Consider the following 13,465-nt stretch of genomic DNA (forward strand, 5'->3'; position numbering starts at 1 on the left):
ACTCGCCTGTCTTCATTCATGACTTCATGTCCGTCCGGTTTAGACCCCAGCCTTCTCCTTGAGAAGGCGCAGAGGGAGAGGAAGCTAGAAAGCTTCGTCTCCATCTCATCTTACCAGTCAGTGCGACCAAATTTTCTAAGCAGAATGGAGAGGCAGACCCGGCTAGGGCTTTGGGCTCACGCAGGCTCTCCTGGGAGAGGGGATGGGGAAGGGGCCCTCTTACTGCTGGGGAAGGGCTTGGGCTCTTCCTGGCTGCCAGGTTGAACCGGGTCTGGATGAAGTCCCTTGTCCGTCCTCCTTGGCCTTCTGAGCTCTGTGTCCTCCCCATCGTGTCTGGAATCACCAGGTGATTCTGCTGGATGACACTGTCCAGGGTTCAGCCGGTTATTAGATCCACTTACTCCTGAGTCTCTGAGAGCCAGCAGCTGCAGGGACTTCATGCCCTCCCTCTCAGGACCATCCTGAGCTCGGAATCCAGGTTCCACAGGTCCTGGGATGCTGGTTAGCTTCCTTAGAAGACGGATACAGTGGTTCTCCCGAAGGTCCATCCATGTTCCACCCAGCTCCTCGGGTTCCAGGAGCTCCGTACTGAGCAACAGGACTGAGTAAGAGTTGACCAACCCCCAGGCCCGAGCGCACAGCAGTGTCCACTGATGTGGGCCTGACATGGCCGGAGTCCCAGGCTCCCGAGAAGTGAGACCCCAGAGCAGGCCTGGGGAGCACCTGACCTGTGCTTAGGGTAAGCCCAACCTCACCCTGTCGGGGCTTGTGTCCCTGAGTGCTCCCTGCAGGCTGCACAGGGAGAGGCAGGGGAGGCAGGGGAGAGGCAGGGGAGGCAGGGGAGGCAGGGGAGAAGCAGGGGAGAGGTAGGGGAGGGGCAGAGGAGAGGCAGGGGAAGGCAGGGGAGAGGTAGGGGAGGCAGGGGAGAGGCAGGGGAGGCAGGGGAGAGGTAGGGGAGGCAGGGGAGAGGCAGGGGAGGCAGGGGAGAGGCAGGGGAGGCAGCGGGGCATGGCGTGGCCTAAGCCCAGCCCACACGCTGCTCAGGGGACTGCAGCTCTCATCCTCTGGAGTGCAAGTGGAGAAACCTGTACAGATGGCTACAAAAAGTACGTCCCTAGAAAGCAGCACAGCCAGCGTTGTGCTCATAGCATCACTGTGGAGAACCTGAATAATCTCAAATGTCCTTAGGACGTATTTTAAGATATTTCTTAATGCTATACATAAGTTTTGGTGTTTTCTTGTTTTAAAATAACAATATTGCCGTCTGTGATAAATTTATGAGGTCCCTATTGTACCATGTTTGCTTATTTTGATCTTAAAAATCTTAGTCTTCCTTTATTATGCTTTGTGTGTGTGCATGTGGTACTGGGGACTGAACCCCCAGCTCACCCGCCCTACCCCTGAGCCACATCTCCGTCCCTTTGTTTTTTATTTTGAGTGAAAGCCATTGTTCTGTTGCTGGCCTTGAACTTGAGTTCCTCTGCCACTGGGAGCACAGGCGTGAGCCACTGTGCCAAGCTCTATTATGAGTCTAGATGAAGTGGTTTAGTTCTTTATTAGCATCTTGAAATGGGTGACTTCAGTGCATCGTCCCAACGCCTTCAGCAGTGAGTTGTGTGATGACGGCGTCTGTCTGTCTCCTGCTGAAAGGCAGCCGGCAGTCTGAAAGGATGTCTAGGGGGCAGAATCCCAGGCCGGCTTCAAAAGACTGGAGGAGAGTGAGGCTAAGTTCCCTCTCGTGCTTCCCACTGTCCGGGCAAGGTCGCTGGCTCTCGCTTGACTGACGCCGGCAGAGATGCCAACAGTCAAGAATCAGGAGCACGGAGGGCGGTTCCACTGGCCTCAGAAGAGCGTGCTATTGTCTTTGGAACAGCAGGAGCATGGTGGCGTCTTTTCTCCCTGCATTTACACGGGAGTGGCGGGGCGGGGACAGATCGTGCAGCCGCGACTCAGTGGCTGTGGAGTGCCAGTGCAGCTCTGCTCAACAGGCCTCCGCTCGCCTGCCGCGCCCTTCCCGACCGTCCGCGAGGAGGGCTGCAAACACTCTCAGCTTCAGCTCCCAGGGAAGACCAGCCCGGGGACACCCCGCAGGAGTGAAGCCCACTCAGGGGAAGAGTGCGGAGCACAGGCTCTGAGAACCCACGGTCTCCACATCTCTTCCCGCAGACACTCGGCCTGAAGCCATTCCACGACACGGCCACACATCTTTGCATTTTGTTACACGGAGACAGACAATTTCATTTTATTATATTTAGAAAAATGATTTTTAAGATCTCCAATTTGCACAGACGCAGCTACAAACGGAGAGGCTTCTTACCCAGGAGCCTGGGCACTGGTCAGCTTGAAGACTCAGGCAGGCGTGCAGAGTGGAGGCAGAAGACAGCAGCCTTCCACCTCACGAGGGAAACGGAAGGAGAGAAGGGGCGGAAGGGGAGAAGCCAGGGCAGTGACAGCCAGAAGCTGAAGGAGGCCACCAGTGCGGAACACGCAGGAACAGCCCTCAGAGGAAGAAGGTCACGCCGTCCGCACCCTAAATCCAGCACATTCTGACGGGGAGGTTTCAGCTCCTGCTTTACTGAAGCCAATTTCCTCCCAGCCCCTTGGCAGGACTGAGGAGCTGGGCAAAGCCCTTCAGATGGACACTAGAGCAGCACCAGTGACCAGCAGACCGCCCTGGCTTCCGACCTCCACCTCCCAAACCATTCTCCAACCGAGTCCTTCCCACCTCCTAATCAGCATCTGAAAGGACAACTAAGATAACTAGTTGCTGGTTATTTCAAAATCAGCCAAATGGAGACAATCATTTTAGTCAAAGTAACTGCTTTTTGCATCCATTTAGAATTTTGCATTTCTTAAATAGACCCATTTATAAATGTTTTAGAAGTGTGGGCACGGAGGGAGCCAGATACTCTTGCAAAGTCTGAAACGTAGCAAAATGTCCAGTCCTGGGTTTGGAAAGAACAGCCTGAACTTTTCAACTGGGGCACAGCTGCGCCAGCAGACTTATTCATTCTGGAACTTCCTCACTGGGCTGCTTATGCAAGATAAAACTTGCATGATGTCACTGCGACTTCGGGGACACAACCGCTCTCTGTGATGCCTGGGACGGGCTGCCTGGAAAGCTCCTTTCCTCAAGAAAACACTCGCCCTCCAGCTCCATCCAGCCCCGGGGGAGGAAGGCAGCCGCTCTGGCAGGTGGAAGAGCACCACCGTCTGCAGAACGTGCAGGGCATCCACTCCAAACCCACTGGCCACAGCACTTCACAAATATTTAAAAGAATATGTTAAAAACGATAATGCTTTGACAGGAGTAAAGATGGAGCATGTAAAACAGTGTAAGGCTTTCAACAACTTAGAGTCAAAGGTTATTAGATTTTGAGTGTGTGTTCCTATTTGGATCCCTTAAATAGAGAAGTTAGATTTTGACCTTAGATATAAACTTCCCCTGGTTTCTCAACACAATATGATCCTCACTGGAAGATTTGGTAAATATGGACAAAGAGGGAAAGGCAAGAATGTTATTTCTAAGAGTTCGAAGTTTGGATCCAAATAAGAATGTGCTTATTATTCCGTATTGTGCAGTATTTTGAAACCCACTCAGTAGCAACTTAGGCGGTGGAGACATTTCGGGAAATTGGACTGGAAAGAATCAGAGGGAAAAACAGATTCAGTGTTGTTCCCTGAACTGCTGACCAGAGAAGTAGCATGGACGCTGCAGCTCCCAGCAGAGCCCAGGGAGAGGAACCGGGGTCCTAAGGAGGAGGGGATGCAGGCTGGAGCAACCACAGCGCCCACGGGCCAGGTAGGCTCCAGGGCCGAGCTCGGCCCTCCAGTCTCTGCACACGGCCTCCGCAGGCAGCCTCCGCCTGGACAGCACACACGTGATGCGCTCTCATGTTTTCTGCCCTCAATCACCAGTAGAACGCAAGGGCCGCTGTGCTTGAGGGGTTCTCATGCAGAGCCTGCCCGAGTGCTGATACCCCTGGGAATTTGTTCCACTCTGGAAATGGGTCTCCCAACCACAGGCCGCGATGGCACTTCCTGAGACCATCACTGACCACTGTCTAAGCTTGTTTTTAGCCGCTGCCTGTGCCTTTAGTTCTCTTTACTCTCTAACCTGAGAAGAGTGGCCAAGATGGGATCAAACGTGCAAGAGTCGTATTAGGAGGAATGACTATGGGGTGGGGGAGGGCTAGAGAATGCAGGGAGTCGGAAGACCCCCAGGGAGGGGCCTGGGGTCAGACTGCAGCCTCAGAAAGACCCCGCCAGGGCCCGGGTCCCGTCCAGAGGCAGCACTCTCCTGTGTCATCCGTGTTCGTGCCTGCTACCTACCGAGAAAATAGATATTTGTTAAATAAAAGTATCTGAATTAGCAGGATAATATTAGTACTTCTCTTTAAAATGATGCTTTATTACCTATATCCCCTGATACATAGTAAGTGCTCAATAAATGTTAGGTATCACTGTAAATGTACTAGGAATTATTAAGATGGCACAGTAAGAAGGCAACAGCATTTAGAACTTAGAGATGACATGGGCACTGCTGTAGAATGAACAGGCGTGACCCTGGCTTGGAACGAATGTATGTTGCAGCGAGTACCCTAAACAGAAACAGAAGCTCGGATGTGAACTGTCTGGGATGGGCAACAGCACCGGCTCCTCTCCCACCCAGAGCCACATCACAGCAGCTCAGGAGCTGACTGAGGCCTTTGCCTTCTCCTGAGCACTCCGGGTGTTGGCCCAGCGCACTTGCCTTGAGGACAGGACAAAGGAGCTTTCCAGGCCGGGCCTGCAGGGCGCTGCGCTTTGCTCACAGCCCAAGGTGCCCCCGTGTGTCCTGTCAGTCAAGAGCAGCATCCCGCCTGCCCACCCCTTCCTGGACACATCATCCCCGTAAGGAATGAGTGAAAGCAATCACCCCACGTCCCTCGCTTAAAGAAATTAAGCATCTGGGGCTGGGGATGGGGCTCAGTGGTGAAGTGCTTGCCTGGCATGCATGAGGCCCTGGATTCCAGGCAAATAAATACAAGAAAGAAAAAAGAAAGAGAACAGGCATCTGGAAGTCATAATCAGTGAAAGGGAGGACTTCCTCTATCAACTGAGAGAGTGGAAAATGCCCAGACATGATACAATGAGAACAACCCTTTCCTTTTTTCCCGACTCACCTCAAAAACACAGGCAGGACTCCTTCCCAATTTTCACACGCTCCTCTCAGTCTCAGTTCCCACCGCACCCTGATCTGCTGCAGGCCATGATCTGTGGCAGGCCCTGGCTCAGTGGGCCCTAGGTTACTCCAGGGTTGTACCTAGTTGGAACATAAAGCCAAAAGTGAGCATCGGCCCTATTTCCTTAAGAAATATATTCTTACTTCTAGTACACAGGAAGAGGGGCCAGCATGGTGCCAATTACTTACAGCAAGTCCTCTTCAAACGCATCAAAACCCATCAAAAACTTTAAAATGTTAAAACCCTTGGTGCTACATTAAATCAGTACATGTCAAACTTACAGCAACACAGAAAAATGCCATGTTTCAAGATGCATATGTGTGTGTCTTTATCAGTTATGGCTAACAACCCCAACCATCGAAATGCTCCTCGCCCTGCGGTTCACATCAACGTCCTCTTGTTAGGACACAGATATTCTAGATGACAAAGAATAAGTTCTCCTTGCCACGTGCAACCCCCCAATACTATGTTAATAGCACCACAAAACACTCTTTTTTGGTTTAAACAAAGAAGCATTTTTTAGAACCAAAGAATTTGAGAATTAGAGGCTATCTTGAGACATTCTAGGCCAATCTCGTCTGCAGAATGCACCTGAGATTGGGGAGGGTAAGGAGCCAGCTGACTCTACACCCCAGGCCTAACTGGTTGGGACCACTGACTCCTGCTCTGACATGCCCCACCATCTCACTCTGCTCTGGCCGCGTGCAGAGCAGGCTTAGCCCCCAGACGATCTGTACCTCTCCTGCTGGCGATCCACAGATAGAGATGTGTATGTGGTGTTTACAACCACAGAGAAGGAAAACCGAGCAAAGGCAACATTGGTAAAATGTGGAGCCACAGAGTGAAGTCCTGTTTGGCAACTCTGGGAAGGTTATGTGACCACGTCCCATGGGTTCAGATGCTGTTGACATGTCTCCCAAGGTTTGGTTCCCAGTGTGGTGCCAGCTTTGCAAGGTGGGTGAGCGGAAGGTGACTGGGACACGGGCACCTCCTTGAAGCAGGGTTACAGTGGTTCTGGATACCAGTTAGCTCCCGAGGAGCGAGGCAACAAACAAGCGGGCGCCTAGTCTCTGACTTCCTGTCTAGGCATGGGGTTCTTCTGCACCTGTTCCCCCACTGTGAGGCCACCTCACTGTGACACCACTGTGATGCCACTAGTCACAAGGCCTTCACCAGAGGCTGAACAGATGAGGGTGCCTGATGTCAGACTGTCAGCCCCCAAAGCCATGAGCTAAATAAGCCTCTTTCTCCACAAAGCATGCAGCTTGAGGTATTTTGTCATAGAAATAGAAAATGAACTAGTTCATAAACCACACTCATAAACCACACTGAGTCTATTTTTTTCCCTGCCTGGATGAAAGTAAATTTCCATTCTGTATGAAAGAAAACAGTAAACATTGCTCCTGTCAGTGAAAACCTCTTGCTCCTTGTCTTTCTAACTGTAGTTGTGCTTTGTGAGGGGTCCAGAAAACAATTTACTTAGCTATAATTAGCAGCTTTTTAAATGAAATAGAGTAAAATATCAGTAAATCTGAATCACAGGGAAAGCATTTCATGAAACTTTGGGTTAGTTCTAACTGTGTTCATGTGCAGCCAATTGCAGTATCAAGGACCCTTCTTGCTGTAGGCTTCAGTTTAGGATGTTCAAACACCCTACTGTTCCACATAGGGCCAGTGGCTCAGGTCTAAATGTCGGCACTGTTTCCAGTCACTGAAACAGCTTCTTTGTATCACATTAAAACTATTCTAATTTTTTTTTTTTTGCAGTGCTGAGGATTGAAAACTATTCTAATTTGATAAAGAGAGTAATTCAGAATTAAAGGAATCTGACCCCATCACCACACACGCACACATGCGCGCGCACACACACACACACACACACACACACATTCCAGGCTTTGAAACATTAGCAGAACAAAACTTGTAGAAACAATTTAATCAGAAAACTTTTATCTTAAAATGTGTAAAAAGACTTTAACACACATACCAGGGCTATTACTTGACAAAAGTTAGCTGCTGTTTTCCTGCAGGGCTTGTTTTACAGATAAGAGTATGAAAGAGTCAGGAACCGGAGCAGTTAAGGATTAAAAATAAATTCAACATGCTACTAAGTTTCTTCCTTAAAGATGTTCCTACTTGTTTTGAAATATTCCCATCATTGAATATTTTCCAACCACTTTTTACATTACCAAACATTGAGTCTTAATTTCCCCTTTTCCTTTTGGTTGTGAAGTGAATTTCAACAGGAAGCTCAGCTTGGAAACACCATCGGTGGGTGTTTACGTCATCTTTTCAGAGAAATGGGCTGCAGGGCAGCGCATGGGGGCCTGGACTCCGGCCGGTGGCAGGAGCCTGTGTGGCTCTCCTGCGCTCCTCTTCCTGCTCCAGGCAGAGCCGGGAGCCCAGCACCGAGCGACCCCTGCTTACTTTTCATTTTGAGACAGGGTCTTGCTCAATGGCCCCGTCTTACCTTAAACTTGCCATCCTCCTGCCTCAGCCTCCCCGAGGGGGGTGCTCCTTAAAGAAGTACTTTAACAAATGAGTCTGTCCAAGATGCAGCGTGTGTGCACGTGTGCTGCACGCGTGTGCGGGTCACGGGCTCTCTGGTGTGCCTCGAGGTGGGAAATTTCTGATCACCTCACATTATTCCTAAGGTCAGACTACCATAGATACCAGGATTCCCAAGAGTGAAACCCCGTGTGCCAGGTGCTCCTGGTCCCTTCCCTTGTCCTCAGATGGGCACGGGTTGCGGGTGTCTGTCACATCTCTGAACGCAGGAGACAGTGGCCTGCACTTTGGCAGCCTCTCTCGCGAAACTTCCTAACATTTCAGGCAAGAATGTCGTTCCAGGCAGGTCCCAGTGCTCAGGAGCTGACCCACCGGGTTCACCAGTGCTGCCGCCAGCCTGGTGGGTGCACTGCCCTGAGCTCCAGGTTTCCCATCTGTACAGCAAGGACTTCCACCAGCAGGTCTCTGAGGCCCCTTCCCATGCTGGAGCCTAGAGAACCTTAGCTATGAAATGTTACAAACTCACTTGTAAAAGATTTAAGACGGAGTGGAGCGGCACGTACCCCCAGACCCCCTTGGAGAACAGCTTGCAGAGACGGCTGGCCTGTCTCCACCTCTGCTCTGGGCTGCCAGGGCAGCACAGGGCCTCACTGCTCCTCCTCACCCTCCCGCACTCCTGGGCTCTGCCCAGAGAGCTTGCTGAGGGACGTGTCTCCACCGAGCCATCGGCCTGTGTCTCCCCAGGGCCCTTTGTGCCTGACACTGCATGGTGTATCAGCAGCACCTGAGTGTTCAAATGGCAGTGTAGCTGAGAAAGTCGAGGAAGAATCTGTGGAAGCATGTGGCTCCTGACTATCAGGGTCAGGCAGCTCCTGGAAAAGCTGCCTTCAGGGCTTGAGGTCCAGGACCTGCCCTTCCATTTGTGGAGGGAGAAAGAGGAGCGAAGGGAGGTACAGCCACCTGCCCATGCCACACAGCAGCTCTGCGAGGGAGGAGGGTCCAGTGCTGTCCACGGACACTCCTTCTGTCTATTCTGTTGTCCTATTGCCAGAAAAAATCTAAAAAACCGTGCAAATAGATGCCCACAGGGGCTGGTAAGCTCGGGTCCTGTCGCAGCCATCCAGCTGGGGTCAGCTGGGTCACAGAGGATCAGGCTTGGAGCAGCTGAGGACTGTGCTCCCACACCGGCAATGGAACCCAAGCCCCGGTCTGTGCACACCCAGAGCTGTGCTTCCCAAGTACTCCGGACACTGCCCTGGGGTCAGCAGCAGCCCTGGAGTGGACACAGGCATGCAGCTGCCCCACACGTCCACAAGGGTACGGCTAACCCTGACGCCTGAACCAGGAGCAGCATGAGAGACAGCATGGGACTCAGCTTGCAGGCCCAGGCAGAGGGAGTCCATGAGGGAGCGGTCCTGTGTGTGAGGAGTGGAGGGGCCGCCTGCCCCCTGCATCCCCGGAGCTGGGGTGGGAGGATCGCAGGTTCCAGGCCAGCCTGAGCATCTCAGTGAGGCTGCCTCACAACAAAAGCTAAAGAGGGCGGGGGATGTGGCTCAGTGGTAAGCACCCTGGGTTCCGTCCCCGGTACCAACTGAAAGAAGGAAGGAAGAAGGACAATGGTGGAGTCGCTTGTGCCCTTAGGCAACACATGCAGGTGTGTCCAAAAGTGACGACGGCTCTAAGACCGAGGAAACCTGGCTTCTGTTGATTACAAAATTCAGTACTTTTAATATCAACTTAAATGGCTAACAAAGTGAGAGAGACAAAAAATATTTAAAAATAACCTTATTTGAACTGTCCTAACAAAAATAACTATCTGAACCATGAAGGAAAAACTTCCCCAGACCACAATCCAACTAATTGCAAAAATCTGGTCTTGTTTTGGGTGTTGTATTTTTTTTTTCTAAGGTTGACAGCAAAAGTGCACCTTGAGTTGAGTCACGCAAGGCATGTGGAGACCGTCCCTGCGCGGGCAGGCACGTGTCGCTAGGACGTGTTGCCATGGACCGAGGCAAGCCCCCCTGAAGGAGCCTGCCTCCTGACAGCCCACGGGAAAACGCTTTGCAGACGTGACCCATGACCCCAACCTCCTTCCACATGTGGCTTGGGATCAGAGCCAGCGCTGAGCTGCTGGCCTGGGCATACTTCTGCTGTTTTGTTCTCTTTAATTCCTGACATTTTACTCATTTTATTTCCTGACATTTTACTCATTTTAATTCCCTGTAGTTCTGATTTTTCTTATTTAGTCACTGTTTTAAGTATGTTGCATGTGAAATATAATAAATATGAATGGATGAATTAGTCTAGCATTCACTGGGTCTTCAAATTTTCTGAGAAAATATTTTTAACTTCAAAACACAAAATATATTTTCAAAGTTAAGTAGTGTCTGATGGAAAGAGAATATAGATTTCTGTTGCTGCCAAGGTGATGAAAATTTCTTATCAGTTGGAGAAGTCTTTAACAGAAGTTATGGGCTGCCCTGAGGAGCGTCAGGTTTGTCCCAGCTGGATCGTCCTGTTGGGACAGAGACTGGAAGCGGGTAGTGGGGATGGTCCTCCAGAGAATGGGTGTCTGGGCCAGATGGAACCCAGTTTCCTGCGCATCCAGACTATATCGGGTACACAAACAGCACCTAGCTGCTTACAGCACCCCCTGTGACACAGGGTTGGTGACCGTGCCAATAGCACTTTGGCCTGTGCAGTTGCTTTTAGTATCAAAAGACATCATACGTGTTATTTCTTGTCCCACTTTTACAGATGAGAAAATTAGGATGCTTCAAAGTGAAATAACGTGTGGGATACAAAACGGTCTAAGTTGAGCACTCGCCCGACCACAGTTGGTCACCAGCAGCAGAGGCCAGGGCTGGGATGCACCACCACTGGGTCTCAGTCAGGCAGGAGCTGGTCTGGATGGTGGTGACACTGAGGTTGACCGTTGATGTTTAACGACATGTCGTGCTGCACAGCTTCCAGGAGACCAGGGAACAACCAGCTCTTGAATTCCCCACGAAGGATAGAAAACCCTTGGACTTCGGTCTCCTTTCCACCCATCTCTGCCACCTTCTTTTAGACCAGCTGCTCCAAACATCAAGGCACACTGCGACAGCAGCTCGGGCTCATGACCAGAGAAGAAGGTGCCTTTCCTAAAAGCTCTGACTTGAAAACTTCTGGGAAGGACACTAATCAACCAGAAGCAGCTGCATGCCAGTCCCTGTTCCCAGAAAAGGGAGAAATGCCCCACTCGGGGCCCCAGCTGTCCTGTGGATAAGAGTGTGGATCTGCTATGAAGCAGGAAAGACAAAACAATGTATGTCCTCAGCAGAGATTTTCTTAGTTGAAAGAACTGAAGCAAATGTATGCTCACCAGATACTTCCGAATGTACTTTGGAAATAGGTTTGTTGATGTGCACATGAAAACTACATCATAATTTAATTTTTAGGTCCTGTTCTCCTTCCTTTCCTTTGGCCCGAGGTCTACCACCTCCTAGACAGCTCCTTGGTCACAGTGTAACTCCACCTGTGGTTTCTGCTGTGAGGAGAGGGGAGACCGTGGAAGGGCATGTGGGGCGCATGGCTGTGCAGCTCCGCAGTCCTTCCTGGGTCCTCACTCCACTCTCTTGGTAACTGGATTTTCATTTTACAGAAAAAAATGGAAGAAAGTGCTATCATCAAGTTTCCTTTCATAGACTTGTGGTAGATACTACCCAAGATGTTGAATGATTCACCCATGGCTACGTGTGCCACTGGAGTCGACGTCACAGGTGAACGGCATGTTCCACAGCAGGACGGACAGAAGGACGATGACCAGGAGAGGCAGGTCCTCCAGGAGCCATCTTCCCAGAGACAGCAGAGCAGACACCAAGTGAACAGCTGCCAGGTGGCGCCAGGCTGGGGCGAGGCAGAGACCAGCGGGCCCCAGAACAAGACACTTTCCAGAGAGGCTGGGTCGAGCAGGGGTACCGTCCCAGGGTGGGTTACTCTTCCTTTCACACCTGATTTAGGGTTGTAAAATTCTTTGCTGAGGTAGGCTGTCATGTCCGTAGTAGGTTGTTAGCAGCACCCTAACTTCAAGACAACAACCAAAAATGTTTTCCGCCATGTCCCACAGGAGAGGGGATGGCCTGACTGAGAGCTACCCCAAGGACACAGGGAGAGGGACACACAGCACTCTGCGGCGTGGTGCTCAGGAGGGGCAGGTCCTCAGGCCCTGCAGGCCTTGAAACAGTTCTGATTTCATTCTGTGTGACGATTCTCATGATCAACTTCAAGTCGGGAGTAACATGTCCACATGTTCCTGTGGATTCAATACCATGAGGACCAAGGAGGTTCGGATCGGCACATCATGGTGGTGTCTAAAATAGTTTGGAAGTGCCGGCTTGACAAGAGCAGCTGAGGAGGAGGATGGCCATGAGAAGAGGACAACAGAAAGGGCAAGGTGCCATGCCCGGGAGGCAGCTGTGGCCGGGCTGCTGTGGCAGGGGCATCCTGAGTCACAGCACGAAGGCATCTCTGCTTGCCTACACGATGCTATGCTTCCTGGCATCTGACTCCATATGAATCACGCCATTCAAGAGCTTACAAGGCCTCCCCAAAGCCCTGCCCCGGCCTGTTCATCTCTTCCCAAAGCCTGGCTCTTCCAGTCACGTCACTTCCTTGCTGCCTTCAAACGCGCCTGCCTCTAATCTGCAAAGCTGGAGCTTCTACAGAAGTCTTCTCCAGCAACTCTGGCCCACACAGCCCTCTCAAAGTCAGGAGATCAAGAGAACTGCCAGCTTTCCACTCCACCCGCTAAGACATGTGTGTTAGGCCTCTGTGCCAGGCACTGGGCTGTGCATAGGACTACAATTAAAACCAGGCTTCTGCTCTCCAGGCTTGGTCAGGAAATACCTGCTGGTCCTCCCCATTAGTATGGCTGGGAAGAAAGGGTCTTGCCTGGTGTCCTACCCCGATTTGACCTTCAGCCCCTGCTTCTCCCTGCCATGATGGCTCCGCCCCACCCAGCTCAGTCAGGGCCTGCACACCTGCTGCTGCTATTGCCTCCTGAAACACTGGGTCGCAGCCCCTCAGGATGGAAAGCTGTGCATCCTTGTCAGTGGGAGGCTGGGTCTAGTCAGAGGGCAGCACACTTCCCAAAGTCTGGGTGGTCGTCAACCCAGAGTACCACGGCTGGGTGGCAGCTGAGCACACTTGGTGTGTTCTCAGCACTCTAAGCAGTGGGCTCCCTTTCATACCTCTGCCGGCGCAGGGAGCAAAGAGTGTTCTTTATATGTGTGGGTCCACCCATCAGGAGCTACTGAATCATGTCCCTCGAGGACTGACAGGAACTGAGAGGTGATACAGTTTACATCTACAATGTGACCTTTCTAACACCAAGTCTTCTGGGAGCAACTCTGATCCAACTGGAAGCACAATGTCCATTTCCCATCTTGTCATCTGCTTCAGACTCTGCCCTCTGTATGCTTACATTGGGGACTACTACCAAGCTGCTTAAAGATCAGAGTGGAGGTCTGCAGAGAACTGGTAGAGAGTTGGAAATTATATGATGGGAAAAAATTACAGTCAGGATTTGGCCAAATTCTTGAGCAGGGAGAGCTGAAGTTACGCTTCTGTAATCTGTAATGAGGAAGGCAGGTTGTAAAAGGCTTTATTACCCACAGTTCACATTATTTCTCAAGAGGGGGAGTGGCAGTTGCTGTCAGGCACACAGAGAAATGATTCTAGTACAGCATGAC

The sequence above is a fragment of the Sciurus carolinensis genome, chromosome 10 (assembly GCF_902686445.1).
Source record: "Sciurus carolinensis chromosome 10, mSciCar1.2, whole genome shotgun sequence".
In the NCBI taxonomy this organism is placed as follows: Eukaryota; Metazoa; Chordata; class Mammalia; order Rodentia; family Sciuridae; genus Sciurus; species Sciurus carolinensis.